We start from the raw sequence: 13,910 nt of genomic DNA on the forward strand, positions 1-13,910 counted from the left end.
AAAATTGGTCAAACAGGCAGGCATGCAGGCAGGCAGAGATAGACAGAGAGGGAGCGAGAGAGAGAGAGTAGAGGAAGGTAGAGGGGGTAGGAGGATAAGTGGGAAAGAGGAGGAATTTTATTTTACATGTCTCTTGGAGAGAGGGAAGGGAAAAGACGTTTGAGGGACTGGCAGGCAGTAGGCTTATTAAAATTTGACTTGTTTAGGGAGGGATATTCCCCTCCCTCACTGTATCTCCTCCTCCTGAACACAGCAGTACTCCCTCCCTCCCTGGCTGTATCTCCTCCTCCTGAACACAGCAGTATTCCCTCCCTCCCTCACTGTATCTCCTCCTCCTGAACACAGCAGTATTCCCCCCCTCCCTGGCTGTATCTCCTCCTCCTGAACACAGCAGTACTCCCTCCCTCCCTGCCTGTATCTCCTCCTCCTGAACACAGCAGTACTCCCTCCCTCCCTGGCTGTATCTCCTCCTCCTGAACACAGCAGTACTCCCTCCCTCCCTGGCTGTATCTCCTCCTCCTGAACACAGCAGTATTCCCTCCCTCCCTGGCTGTATCTCCTCCTCCTGAACACAGCAGTATTCCCTCCCTCCCTGGCTGTATCTCCTCCTCCTGAACACAGCAGTACTCCCTCCCTCCCTGCCTTTATCTCCTCCTCCTGAACACAGCAGTACTCCCTCCCTCCCTGGCTGTATCTCCTCCTCCTGAACACAGCAGTACTCCCTCCCTCCCTGCCTGTATCTCCTCCTCCTGAACACAGCAGTACTCCCTCCCTCCCTCCCTCACTGTATCTCCTCCTCCTGAACACAGCAGTACTCCCTCCCTCCCTGGCTGTATCTCCTCCTCCTGAACACAGCAGTATTCCCTCCCTCCCTGGCTGTATCTCATCCTCCTGAACACAGCAGTATTCCCCCTCCCTGCCTGTATCTCCTCCTCCTGAACACAGCAGTACCCCCCTGCCTGTATCCCCACCTCCTGAACACAGCAGTACTCCCTACCTCCCTGCCTGTATCTCCTCCTCCTGAACACAGCAGTACTCCCTACCTCCCTGGCTGTATCTCCTCCTCCTGAACACAGCAGTACTCCCTCCCTCCCTGGCTGTATCTCCTCCTCCTGAACACAGCAGTACTCCCTCCCTCTCTGCCTGTATCTCCTCCTCCTGAACACAGCAGTACTCCCTCCTTCCCGCCTTCCCTGCCTCTTTATATTCTTCATCATTACCCTTCTTCCACTTCCTTTACTCAGCAGTCAGTGTCTCCTTCTGATTCAGGGGCTTTGGTTTCGAAAGCTATTTCAAGGACAAGAACAGTCAAAATGCATTATAATTTATAATGTATGAATTATACATTTACACCGTGACTCAGAGTTTCCTCATGTGATAATCCTCTTTTATTACCATGCTGGTAAAAATCACCTCTCTCTCCCTATAATAGGCTATTACTGGGTTACCGGTACTCATTTAGCTAATGGTTTAATTATGTGGTGTCGCCCTGAAAGGGCAGGAAATGTGTCACGGACCCAGCACTGCTTTGGTACAGTATCAACACCCCTTCAGTATATTGAGGGGAAGGATATAGCTGTATTCTTGGAAATTATCAGTATGGATAAGGGGAGGTATGACACCTGCGGTGATGGTTTCTGGTGGCTTCATGCTGGATCTGACTGTATAATGAAGAGTTTAGCTAATAGAGTAGGTCCCTCCCTCTTCGTGTCTCCCTCTTGTACCTTGAAATTATCCAGGGCTTCTGTGAGGAAGGCTGAAGGCAGCGGAAAAGTGCACCCTACTCCCTCACCCTCCCCTGTTTGATATTCAGATCAGCCGCAGCCTTCCTTCGCTCCCTCAAGACTCCCTGACAGAGAGAGTCATGGGAGTACAGGTAAGGGCACACATCAGTACAGGCCAGGGTTATATATAAACCACAGAACCCCACCACCACCAGCTTTCTGCCTCTCAGGCACACTGTGCATCCCAAATGGCACCCTATTTCCTAGTGCACTACTTTTGACCAGCGCCCATCTACTATATAAGGAATAGGGTGCCATTTGGAATGCAAACAGCCTCACACCATCGTCATGTTCTATTCTCAGCAGCTGAAACACTTTTCAATAATAGATCTCCCCCTCTGTCTCCCAAATAGCACCCTATTCCCTTTGCAGTGCACTTATCTTTACCACAACCCACTCTGGTCAAAAGTAGTGCACTATATAGGGACTAGGATACTATTTGGGATGTAGACACTCCATCTTCCTATAGGGCTCCAGAATCACATCACATGACTGTATGCTGCAATCACAAATTAATATTTATTTCTCATAACATTCTTCGTTCTTGCATAAACATAATGCTGAAGCTAAATTTTATTTCTGGGTGTTGTTCATGGGGCAGCAGCACGAGGCAACCTTCGTTTCCAAAGGTTAACGATGGGTACCGGCTGTGGCGCTTCGATTAATTGATCCATTATTAAGGCCTCTTTATAACATGTGCTGTTCCATCCAGACACTTACAGTGCCTTTGGGAAGTATTCAGACCCCTTGATGTTTTCCACATTTTGATGCGTTACAGCCTTATTCTAAAATGGATTGAAAAAAAGAGTAATCCTCAGCAATCTACACTCAATAGCCCATAATGACAAAGCGAAAACGGGTATTTAGATATTTTTAGCACATTTTTGCTAATTTATTTACTGTTGAAGTTGGAAGATTACCTACACCTACATATACTTAGGTTGGAGTCATTAAAACTCATTTTTCAACCACTTCCCAAATTTCTTGTTAACAAACGATAGTTTTAGTAAATCGGTTACGACATCTTTGTACATGACACAAGTAAGTTTTCCAACAATTGTTTACAGACAGATTATTTCACTGTATCACAATTCCAGTGGGTCAGAAGTTTACATACACTACACTACGTTGACTGTGCCTTTAAACAGCTTGGAAAATTCCAGAAAAGGATGTCATGGCTTTAGAAGCTTCTGATAGGCTAATTGACATCATTTGAGTCATTTGGAGGTGTACCTGTGGATGTATTTCAAGGCCTACCTTCAAACTCAGTGCCTCTTTGCTTGACATCATGGAAAAATCAAAAGAAATCAGCCAAGACCTCAGGAAAAAAATTGTAGACCTCCACAAGTCTGGTTCATCCTTGGGAGCAGTTTCCAAATGCCTGAAAGTACCACGTTCATCTGTACAAACAATAGTAAGCAAGTGTCAACACCATGGGACCACGCAGCCGTCATACTGCTCAGGAAGAAGACACATTCTGTCTCATAGACATGAACATACTTTGGTGCAAAAAGTGCAGATCAATCCCAGAACAACAGCAAAGGACCTTGTGAAGATGCTGGAGGAAACAACAAGTAAATTCAATTGATTGGACATGATTTGGAAAGGCTCACACCTCTCTATATAAGGTCCCGCAGTTGACAGTGCATGTCAGAGCAAAAACCAAGCCATGAAGTCAAAGAAATTTTCCGTAGAACACAGAGACCGGATTGTGTCGAGGCACTGATCTGGGGTAGGTTAGAAAAAAATGTCTGCAGCATTGAAGGTCCTCAAGAACACAATGGCCTCCATCATTCTTAAATGGAAGAAGTTGGGAACCACCAAGACTCTTCCTAGAACTGGCCACCCACCGAAACTGAGCAATCGGAGGAAAGCGACCTGCCCAAGATCCCGATGGTCACTCTGAAAGAGCTCTAGAGTTCCTCTGTGGAGATGAGTAAACCTTCCAGAATGACAACCATCTCTGCAGCACTCTACCAATCAGGGCTTTATGGTAGAGTTGCCAGACGGAAGCCCCTCCTTAGTAAAAAGGCACTTGACAGCCCACATGGACGATCATCAACGATGAACGGAGCAAAGTACAGAGAGATCTTTGATGAAAACCTGCTCCAGAGCACTCAGGACCTCAGTCTGGGGTAAAGGTTAACCTTCCAACAGGACAACGACTCTAAGCTCACAGCCAAGATAACGCAGGAGTGGCTTCGGAAAACAAGTCTCTGAATGTCCTTAAGTGGCCCAGCCAGAGCCTGGACTTGAACCCGATCGAACATCTCTGGAGAGACCTGAAAATAGCTGTGCAACAATGCTCCCCATCCAACCTGACAGAGCTTGTGAGGATCTTTGGAGAAGAATGGGAGAAACTCCCCAAATACAGGTGTGCCAAGCGTGTAGCACCATACCCAAGAAGACTCAAGGCTGTAATAGCTGCCAAATGTGCCTCAATAAAGTACTGAGTAAAGGGTCGGAATACTTATGAAAATCCCTTTTTTATATTTTTATAAATCAGCAACAACAACAAAATGGTTTTGCATTGTCATTATGGGGTATTGCGTGTAGATTGATGAGGGGAAAAAACAATTTCATAAATTTTAGATTAAGGTTGTAACAAAATGTGGAAAAGGTCAAGGGGCCTAATACTTTCCGAAGGCACTGTATGCACGTACATGCTATCTGCAGAACATGGACATCAATTTATGTTAGCCAGCACATAAAGTCACTGAGACAAACCTCTCTTGTCCCAATATGCCTTAGGACTAAGATTTGCCTGATTGGTCTACTATCGGTTGGTTTACTTTAACATTTTACTATTAGCCTTTCATGTTTTTTACACTTTTCTCAGGTTATTTGTGTGTTTGTGAGAGCCAGATATCTGTAGTTTAAAACAGACGTTTATTGTGAGTTTTTATTATGCTGATTTGTTATCTGCGGGGGTGCGGACACCAACTCTAGGGGTTAAATTAAGGAATCTCTCTTTACTTGTGAATCATTGTTTGGGTTGAACAATTAGTCTAGACTCACCCAGCCATTACATTACAGCCTGTGGCCTACAGTAAAAGTGAAAGTCAATCATCTTGATAATAACTAACACAGGCCCATTCCCCTACAGTCATTGGCCCATGCAGCTAGGCCTGTCTGCTTGTGATGATGCTGCAGGTTCAGAATACACTGACCTTGAATCATCACACTAACACACTAGTAACTAGGAGAGTGGTGGTATAATCCATGATTAGTATGACTACCGCCCAATGGCGGTCTGTGCCGTTTAAGATGAGGCGTATGATACATTTTTTATGAGCATGGTATTATTTCTATTGCAGCATATTAGATGACTCATTCATATTCCATTTACCCAGCTTAATGTAACATGGATAGGTTTAGGCTACTTATTACATGATACTTAAATTTTCCCTATCATGAGGTTGCTACAACCTAGCCTATGAATCAAAGTTTACAATGTAGGTGCAAAGAAATTTGAGTAATCAAGGTGACAGACATGGACATATTCAATACCGCCTTGCACAATATTGCCTGCATCTAGCTGATTTAGGGTGTAATCATTAGTCCAACAGTTGCAAACAAATTTCTATTGGACAAATTCAGGTATGTTAATCTCTGTTTCTTTCCGTTGGCTTCCTTTTAAGAAACGTTTTTCAACAGAATCGGTGGAATGAATACACCCCTGATCACATGCAAACACTTCACTTTCAGTTCACTTTCATAGCAACCAGATTGTTGTAAAATTCCTTCCCGCATCTACTCTCTCTCCTCCTCTCACATTACATTACATTACATTTAAGTCATTTAGCAGACGCTCTTATCCAGAGCGACTTACAAATTGTTGCATTCACCTTATGACATCCAGTGGAACTGCCACTTTACAATAGTGCATCTACATATTTTAAGTGGGGGGGTGAGAAGGATTACTTTATCCTATCCTAGGTATTCCTTAAAGAGGTGGGGTTTCAGGTGTCTCCGGAAGGTGGTGATTGACTCCGCTGTCCTGGCGTCGTGAGGGAGTTTGTTCCACCATTGGGGAGCCAGAGCAGCGAACAGTTTTGACTGGGCTGAGCGGGAACTGTACTTCCTCAGTGGTAGGGAGGCGAGCAGGCCAGAGGTGGATGAACGCAGTGCCCTTATTTGGGTGTAGGGCCTGATCAGAGCCTGGAGGTACTGAGGTGCCGTTCCCCTCACAGCTCCGTAGGCAAGCACCATGGTATTGTAGCGGATGCGAGCTTCAACTGGAAGCCAGTGGAGAGAGAGGAGGAGCGGGGTGACGTGAAAGAACTTGGGAAGGTTGAACACCAGATGGGCTGCGGCGTTCTGGATGAGTTGTAGGGGTTTAATGGCACAGGCAGGGAGCCCAGCCAACAGCGAGTTGCAATAATCCAGACGGGAGATGACGAGTGCCTGGATTAGGACCTGTGCCGCTTCCTGTGTGAGGCAGGGTCGTACTCTGCGGATGTTGTAGAGCATGAACCTACAGGAACGGGCCACCGCCTTGATGTTAGTTGAGAACGACAGGGTGTTGTCCAGGATCACGCCAAGGTTCTTAGCGCTCTGGGAGGAGGACACAATGGAGTTGTCAACCGTGATGGCGAGATCATGGAACGGGCAGTCCTTCCCGGGAGGAAGAGCAGCTCCGTCTTGCCGAAGTTCAGCTTGAGGTGGTGATCCGTCATCCACACTGATATGCCTGCCAGACATGCAGAGATGCGATTCGCCACCTGGTCATCAGAAGGGGGAAAGGAGAAGATTAATTGTGTGTCGTCTGCATAGCAATGATAGGAGAGACCATGTGAGGTTATGACAGAGCCAAGTGACTTGGTGTATAGCGAGAATAGGAGAGGGCCTAGAACAGAGCCCTGGGGGACACCAGTGGTGAGAGCGCATGGTGAGGAGACAGATTCTCGCCACGCCACCTGGTAGGAGCGACCTGTCAGGTAGGACGCAATCCAAGCGTGGGCCACGCCGGAGATGCCCAACTCGGAGAGGGTGGAGAGGAGTATCTGATGGTTCACAGTATCGAAGGCAGCCGATAGGTCTAGAAGGATGAGAGCAGAGGAGAGAGAGTTAGCTTTAGCGGTGCGGAGCGCCTCCGTGATACAGAGAAGAGCAGTCTCAGTTGAATGACTAGTCTTGAAACCTGACTGATTTGGATCAAGAAGGTCATTCTGAGAGAGATAGCGGGAGAGCTGACCAAGGACGGCACGTTCAAGAGTTTTGGAGAGAAAAGAAAGAAGGGATACTGGTCTGTAGTTGTTGACATCGGAGGGATCGAGTGTAGGTTTTTTCAGAAGGGGTGCAACTCTCGCTCTCTTGAAGACGGAAGGGACGTAGCCAGCGGTCAGGGATAAGTTGATGAGCGAGGTGAGGTAAGGGAGAAGGTCTCCGGAAATGGTCTGGAGAAGAGAGGAGGGGATAGGGTCAAGCGGGCAGGTTGTTGGGCGGCCGGCCGTCACAAGACGCGAGATTTCATCTGGAGAGAGAGGGGAGAAAGAGGTCAGAGCACAGGGTAGGGCACTGTGAGCAGAACCAGCGGTGTCGTTTGACTTAGCAAACGAGGATCGGATGTCGTCGACCTTCTTTTCAAAATGGTTGACGAAGTCATCTGCAGAGAGGGAGGAGGGGGGGGGGGAGGAGGATTCAGGAGGGAGGAGAAGGTGGCAAAGAGCTTCCTAGGGTTAGAGGCAGATGCTTGGAATTTAGAGTGGTAGAAAGTGGCTTTAGCAGCAGAGACAGAGGAGGAAAATGTAGAGAGGAGGGAGTGAAAGGATGCCAGGTCCGCAGGGAGGCGAGTTTTCCTCCATTTCCGCTCGGCGGCCCGGAGCCCTGTTCTGTGAGCTCGCAATGAGTCGTCAAGCCACGGAGCGGGAGGGGAGGACCGAGCCGGCCTGGAAGATAGGGGACATAGAGAGTCAAAGGATGCAGAAAGGGAAGAGAGGAGGGTTGAGGAGGCAGAATCAGGAGATAGGTTGGAGAAGGTTTGAGCAGAGGGAAGAGATGATAGGATGGAAGAGGAGAGAGTAGCGGGGGAGAGAGAGCGAAGGTTGGGACGGCGCGATACCATCCGAGTAGGGGCAGTGTGGGAAGTGTTGGATGAGAGCGAGAGGGAAAAGGATACAAGGTAGTGGTCGGAGACTTGGAGGGGAGTTGCAATGAGGTTAGTGGAAAAACAGCATCTAGTAAAGATGAGGTCGAGCGTATTGCCTGCCTTGTGAGTAGGGGGAAGGTGAGAGGGTGAGGTCAAAGAGGAGAGGAGTGGAAAGAAGGAGGCAGAGAGGAATGAGTCAAAGGTAGACGTGGGGAGGTTAAAGTCGCCCAGAACTGTGAGAGGTGAGCCATCCTCAGGAAAGGAGCTTATCAAGGCATCAAGCTCATTGATGAACTCTCCGAGGGGACCTGGAGGGCGATAAATGATAAGGATGTTAAGCTTGAAAGGGCTGGTAACTGTGACAGCATGAAATTCAAAGGAGGCGATAGACAGATGGGTAAGGGAGAAAGAGAGAATGACCACTTGGGAGAGATAAGGATCCCGATGCCACCACCCCGCTGACCAGAAGCTCTCGGGGTGTGCGAGAACACGTGGGCGGACGAAGAGAGAGCAGTAGGAGTAGCAGTGTTATCTGTGGTGATCCATGTTTCAGTCAGTGCCAAGAAGTCGAGGGACTGGAGAGAGGCATAGGCTGAGATGAACTCTGCCTTGTTGGCTGCAGATCGGCAGTTCCAGAGGCTACCGGAGACCTGGAACTCCACGTGGGTCGTGCGCGCTGGGATCACCAGATTAGGGTGGCAGCGGCCACGCGGTGTGGAGCGTTTGTATGGTCTGTGCAGAGAGGAGAGAACAGGGATAGACAGACACATAGTTGACAGGCTACAGAAGAGGCTACGCTAATGCAAGGAGATTGGAATGACAAGTGGACTACACGTCTCAAATGTTCAGAAAGTTAAGCTTACGTAGCAAGAATCTTATTGACTAAAATGATTAAAATGATACAGTACTGCTGAAGTAGGCTAGCTGGCAGTGGCTGCGTTGTTGACTTTGTAGGCTAGCTGGCAGTGGCTGCGTTGTTGACACTACACTAATCAAGTTGTTCCGTTGAGTGTAATAGTTTCTACAGTGCTGCTATTCGGGGCTAGCTGGCTAGCTAGCAGTGTTGATTACGTTACGTTGCGTTAAAAGAACGACAACAATTATCTTTGATACACAGACGGCTATGTAGCTAGCTATGTAGCTAGCTACGATCAAACAAATCAAACCGTTGTGCTGTAATGAAATGAAATGAAAAATGTGATACTACCTGTGGAGCGAAGCGGAATGCGACCGGGTTGTTGAGTGCGGAAGTTCTATTCAGTAGACGTTGGCTAGCTGTTGGCTAGCTAGCAGTGTCTCCTACGTTAAGGACGACAAATAGCTGGCTAGCTAACCTCAGTAAATTAAGATAATCACTCTAAGACTACACGCTCTAAACTACACAATTATCTTGGATACGAAGACAGCAAAGACAACTATGTAGCTAGCTAACACTACACTAATCAAGTCGTTCAGTTGAGTGTAATAGTTTTTACAGTGCTGCTATTCGGTAGACGGTGGACGTATGCTAGCTGGCTAGCTGCTGGGCAGATAGCAGTGTAGACTACGTTAGGACGACGAAATACAAGTTGCAATAGAAGTGCTGACTGTTTCACTATGTTGTCCTCTTTCTTTTCCTTTTTCTTCTGTCCTTCTTTTGTCCTTATTTTGTCTTCCTTTCTTCTGTTAACTAGATATTTTTTGTTGTTATTCTTTGTAAGCTAGCTAGCTTCTTCCAGGAGATGTCCCTAGCAACTGCTTAGCAACAAGTAAACAATTCTGCTAGCAATTCAGCTAGCTAAGATAACTGTACAATTTTATGAAAAATAGTTAATTTTTCAAAAGCCTGTCTTTTTGGTTTGTTCCTTGTTTTGTCTTCTATTGAGTCTTGCAGTTTTCTCTTGATTTTTTTGATGTACTTCACTCTAAAAAAACATTTAAATCTCAATATATACAGGAGCTCATTTTTCAGCAGCTGCTCAATTTTTTCACCTTTTCGCTTCGCTTGTAGACTTCAGTGCACAACACATCAGTTGTCTGTGTCCAGGCATTAAAACTTTTCCAAGCCAAACCTTCATATCATAACCACCACACACAGCCTACATCATTGTCACCATATTAGCTGGCGTCAAGTCAACATAGCTACTAGAACTAACGCGTTAGTAAACCCGCTACAATCATGCAGTTCAGTGTACAGTTTGCAAGCAGTTTAGCAATTTTACCGGCGGACCCTGGTGGCAATAAATTAATTAAACGTAAAGCTTACCTTGACTTGGAAGAGCTCCAGTGTTGGATAGCCATAGTGAGCTAGGTAACATACTGTAGCATCCCTCTCTGTTTGAGTAGGCTAAACTAGCTAGCTAGCTGCATTTGCTAGCTAGGTGAAAGTTTTAAAAATCTCTCTTTCTCTTGCTTTTGCTTCATTTTTGAAGAATTGTATTTGTTAAAAACTGTTCCACTATTTTCTCTCAATCTCTCTCTTTGAATCAACTACTCACCACATTTTATGCAGTGCAGTGCCATCTAGTTGTAGCTTATGCTTTCAGCACTAAAATTCATTCTCTGATCCTTTGATTGGGTGGACAACATGTCAGTTCATGATGCAATAGCTCTGATAGGTTGGAGGACGTCCTCCGGAAGTTGTAATAATTACTTTGAAGTCTATGGAAGGAGGTGAGAACCACAAGCCTCCTAGGTTTTGTATTGAAGTCAATGTACCCAGAGGAGGATGGGAACTAGTTGTCCTCCGGCTACACCATGGAGCTACCCTACAGAGTGCTTTTGAGGCTACTGTAGACCTTAATTCAAAACAGTGTGTTTTAATTAATTATTTGGTGACGTGAATATATTTAGTGTAGTTTTATCTCAAATTATAATCATATGAAATTGTATTTGTCACATACACATGGTTAGCAGATGTTAATACAAGTGTAGCGAAATGCTTGTGCTTCTAGTTCCGACAATGCAGTAATAACCAACGAGTAATCTAACAATTTCACAACAACTACCTTATAAACACACAAGTGTAAAGGGATGAAGAATATGTACAAATATAAAGATATATGAATGAGTGATGGTACAGAACGGCATAGGCAAGATGCAGTAGATGGTATCGAGTACAGTATATACATATGAGATGAGTAATGTAGGGTATGTAAACATATAAAAGTGGCATTGTTTAAAGTGGCTAGTGATACATGTATTACATAAAGATGGCAAGATGTAGTAGATGGTATAGAGTACAGTATATACATATGAGATTAGTAATGTAGGGTATGTAAACATTATATTAAGTGGCATTGTTTAAAGTGGCTAGTGATACATTTTTTACATCAATTTTTCCATTATTAAAGTGGCTGGGACAAGCCAAATTTCTCCAGCTTCATGTGGTTGAAGAAGCGCTGCTGTGCCTTCTTCACCACGCTGTCTGTGTGGGAGGACCAATTCAGTTTGTCCGTGATGTGTACGCAGAGGAACTTAAAACTTACTACCCTCTCCACTACTGTCCCGTTGATGTGGATAGGCGGGTGCTCCCTCTGCTGTTTCCTGAAGTCCACGATCATCTCCTTTGTTTTGTTGATGTTGAGTGTGAGGTTATTTTCCTGACACCACACTCCGAGGGCCTTCACCTCCTCTCTGTAGGCCGTTTCGTAGTTGTTGTTAATCAAGCCTACCACTGTCGTCTGCAAACTTGATGATTGAGTTGGAGGCGTGCATGGCCACGCAGTCGTGGGATGAACAGGGAGTACAGGAGAGGGCTCAGAACGCACCCTTGTGGGGCCCCAGTGTTGAGGATCAGAGGGGTGGAGATGTTGTTACCTACCCTCACCAACTGGGGACGGCCCGTCAGGAAGTCCAGTACCCAGTTGCACAGGGCGGGGTCGAGACTCAGGGTCTCGAGCTTAATGACGAGTTTGGAGGGTACTATGGTGTTAAATGAGTTGTAGTCGATAAACAGCATAGGTATTCTACTTGTCCAGATGGGTTAGGGCAGTGTGCATTGTGGTTGCGATTGCGTTGTCTGTGGACCTTTTGGGGTGGTAAGCAAATTGGAGTGGGTCTAGGGTGTCAGGTAGGGTGGAGGTGATATGGTCCTTGACTAGTCTCTCAAAGGACTTCATGATGACGGAGGTGAGTGCTACGGGCGGTAGTTGTTTAGCTCAGTTACCTTAGCTTTTTTGGGAACAGGAACAATGGTGGCCCTCTTGAAGCATGTGGGAACAGCAGACTGGGATAAGGATTGATTGAATATGTCCGTAAACACACCAGCCAGCTCTGAGGACGTGGCTGGGGATGCTGGGGATGCCGTCTGGGCCTGCAGCCTTGCGAGGGTTAACACATTTAAATGTTTTACTCACGTCGGCTGCAGTGTAGGGGAGGTTTTGGTAGCGGGCCGTGTCAGTGGCATTGTATTGACCTCAAAGCGAGCAAAGAAGTTGTTTAGTCTGTCTGGGAGCAAGACATCCTGGACCGTGACGGGGCTGGTTTTCGTTTTGTAATCCTTGATTGACTGTAGACCCTGCCACATACCTCTTGTGTCTGAGCCGTTGAATTGTGACTCTACTTTGTCTCTATACTGACGCTTGGCTTGCTTGATTGCCTTGCGGAGGGAATAGCTACACTGTTTGTATTCGGTCATGTTTCCGGTCACCTTGCCCTGGTTAAAAGCAGTGGTTCGCGCTTTGTTTTGTGCGAATGCTGTCATCATTCCACGGTTTCTGGTTTGGGAATGTTTTATTAGGTGCTGTGGGTACGACATCACCGATGCACTTGCTAATAAACTCGCACATCGAATCAGCGTATTCGTCACTGTTGTTGTTTGACGCAATGCGGAACATATCCCAATCCACGTGATCAAAGCAATCTTGAAACGTGGAATCAGATTGGTCGGACCAGCATTGAACAGACCTGAGCGCGGGAGCTTCCTGTTTTAGTTTCTGTCTGTAGGCTGGAAGCAACAAAATGGAGTCGTGGTCAGCTTTTCCGAAAGGAGGGCGGGGGAGGGCCTTATATGCATTGTGGAAGTTAGAATAACAATAATCCAGGGTTTTAGGGAGTCTAGAATTTAGGGAGTCTTGTTTTCAGATTAGCCTTGTTAAAATCCCCAGCTACAGTGAATGCAGCCTCGGGATATGTGGTTTCCAGTTTACATAGAGTCAAATAAAGTCCGTTCAGGGCCATCGATGCTTGGGGGGGAATATATGCGGCTGTGATTATAATCGAAGATAATTCTCTTGGTAGATAATGCCGTCGACATTTGATTGTGAGGAATTCTAAGTCAGGTGAACAGAAGGACTTGAGTTCCTGTATGTTGTTATGATCACACCACGTCTCGGTAATCATAAGGCATACCCCCCGCCCCTCTTCTACCAGAAAGATGCTTGTTTCTCTCGGTGCAATGCGTGAAGAAACCAGCTGGATGTACCGACTCCGAGAGCGTGTCTCGAGTGAGCCATGTTTCCGTGAAGCAAAGAACGTTACAATCTCTGATGTCTCTCTGGAATGCTACCCTTGCTCGGATTTCATCAAACTTGTAGTAAGAGACTGGACATTGGCGAGTAGTATGCTCGGGAGCGGTGCGCGATGTGCCCGCCTCCGGAGCCTAACCAGAAGATCGCTTCGTCTGCCCCTTTTACGGCGTCGTTGTTTTGGTTCGCCGGCTGGGATCCGATCCATTGTCCTGGGTGGTGGGCAAAACACAGGATCCGCTTCGGGAAAGTCGTATTCCTGGTCTTTATGATGGTGAGTTGACGTTGCTCCCGACTGTATGTAATAAAACCTCAAATTTCCTGGGGTACCAATGTAAGGGAACCTTTTAATTGTTTCACTATTTTTATTTTTATGAAATTCACTGAGGATGGGCTTTCCTTTCATCCTCTGAGGAGCCTCCACTGCTACTGCCTCTTCTACTATTGCTACTACCACTACCATAGATCCTATATCTATTGTATGTATACATTATGGACTACTTTTACATCCCTTTACTATATGACCTGCAATTTAGGACAATGATTTAAAAAATGCATGCAAACATGCTCGCTGTATGCTTTAGGCAG

General features: G+C 46.4%; 1 protein-coding gene across 1 annotated transcript in view; it reads left to right on the forward strand.

Annotated features, from left to right (window-relative positions):
• The window catches only part of LOC124009111 (E3 ubiquitin-protein ligase HECW1-like), a 73,687-nt gene that overhangs the window by 26,034 nt on the left and 33,743 nt on the right, over positions 1-13,910 (forward strand). The window lies entirely within an intron of this gene.

This window comes from Oncorhynchus gorbuscha, linkage group LG22, assembly GCF_021184085.1.
Source record: "Oncorhynchus gorbuscha isolate QuinsamMale2020 ecotype Even-year linkage group LG22, OgorEven_v1.0, whole genome shotgun sequence".
Lineage (NCBI taxonomy): Eukaryota > Metazoa > Chordata > Actinopteri > Salmoniformes > Salmonidae > Oncorhynchus > Oncorhynchus gorbuscha.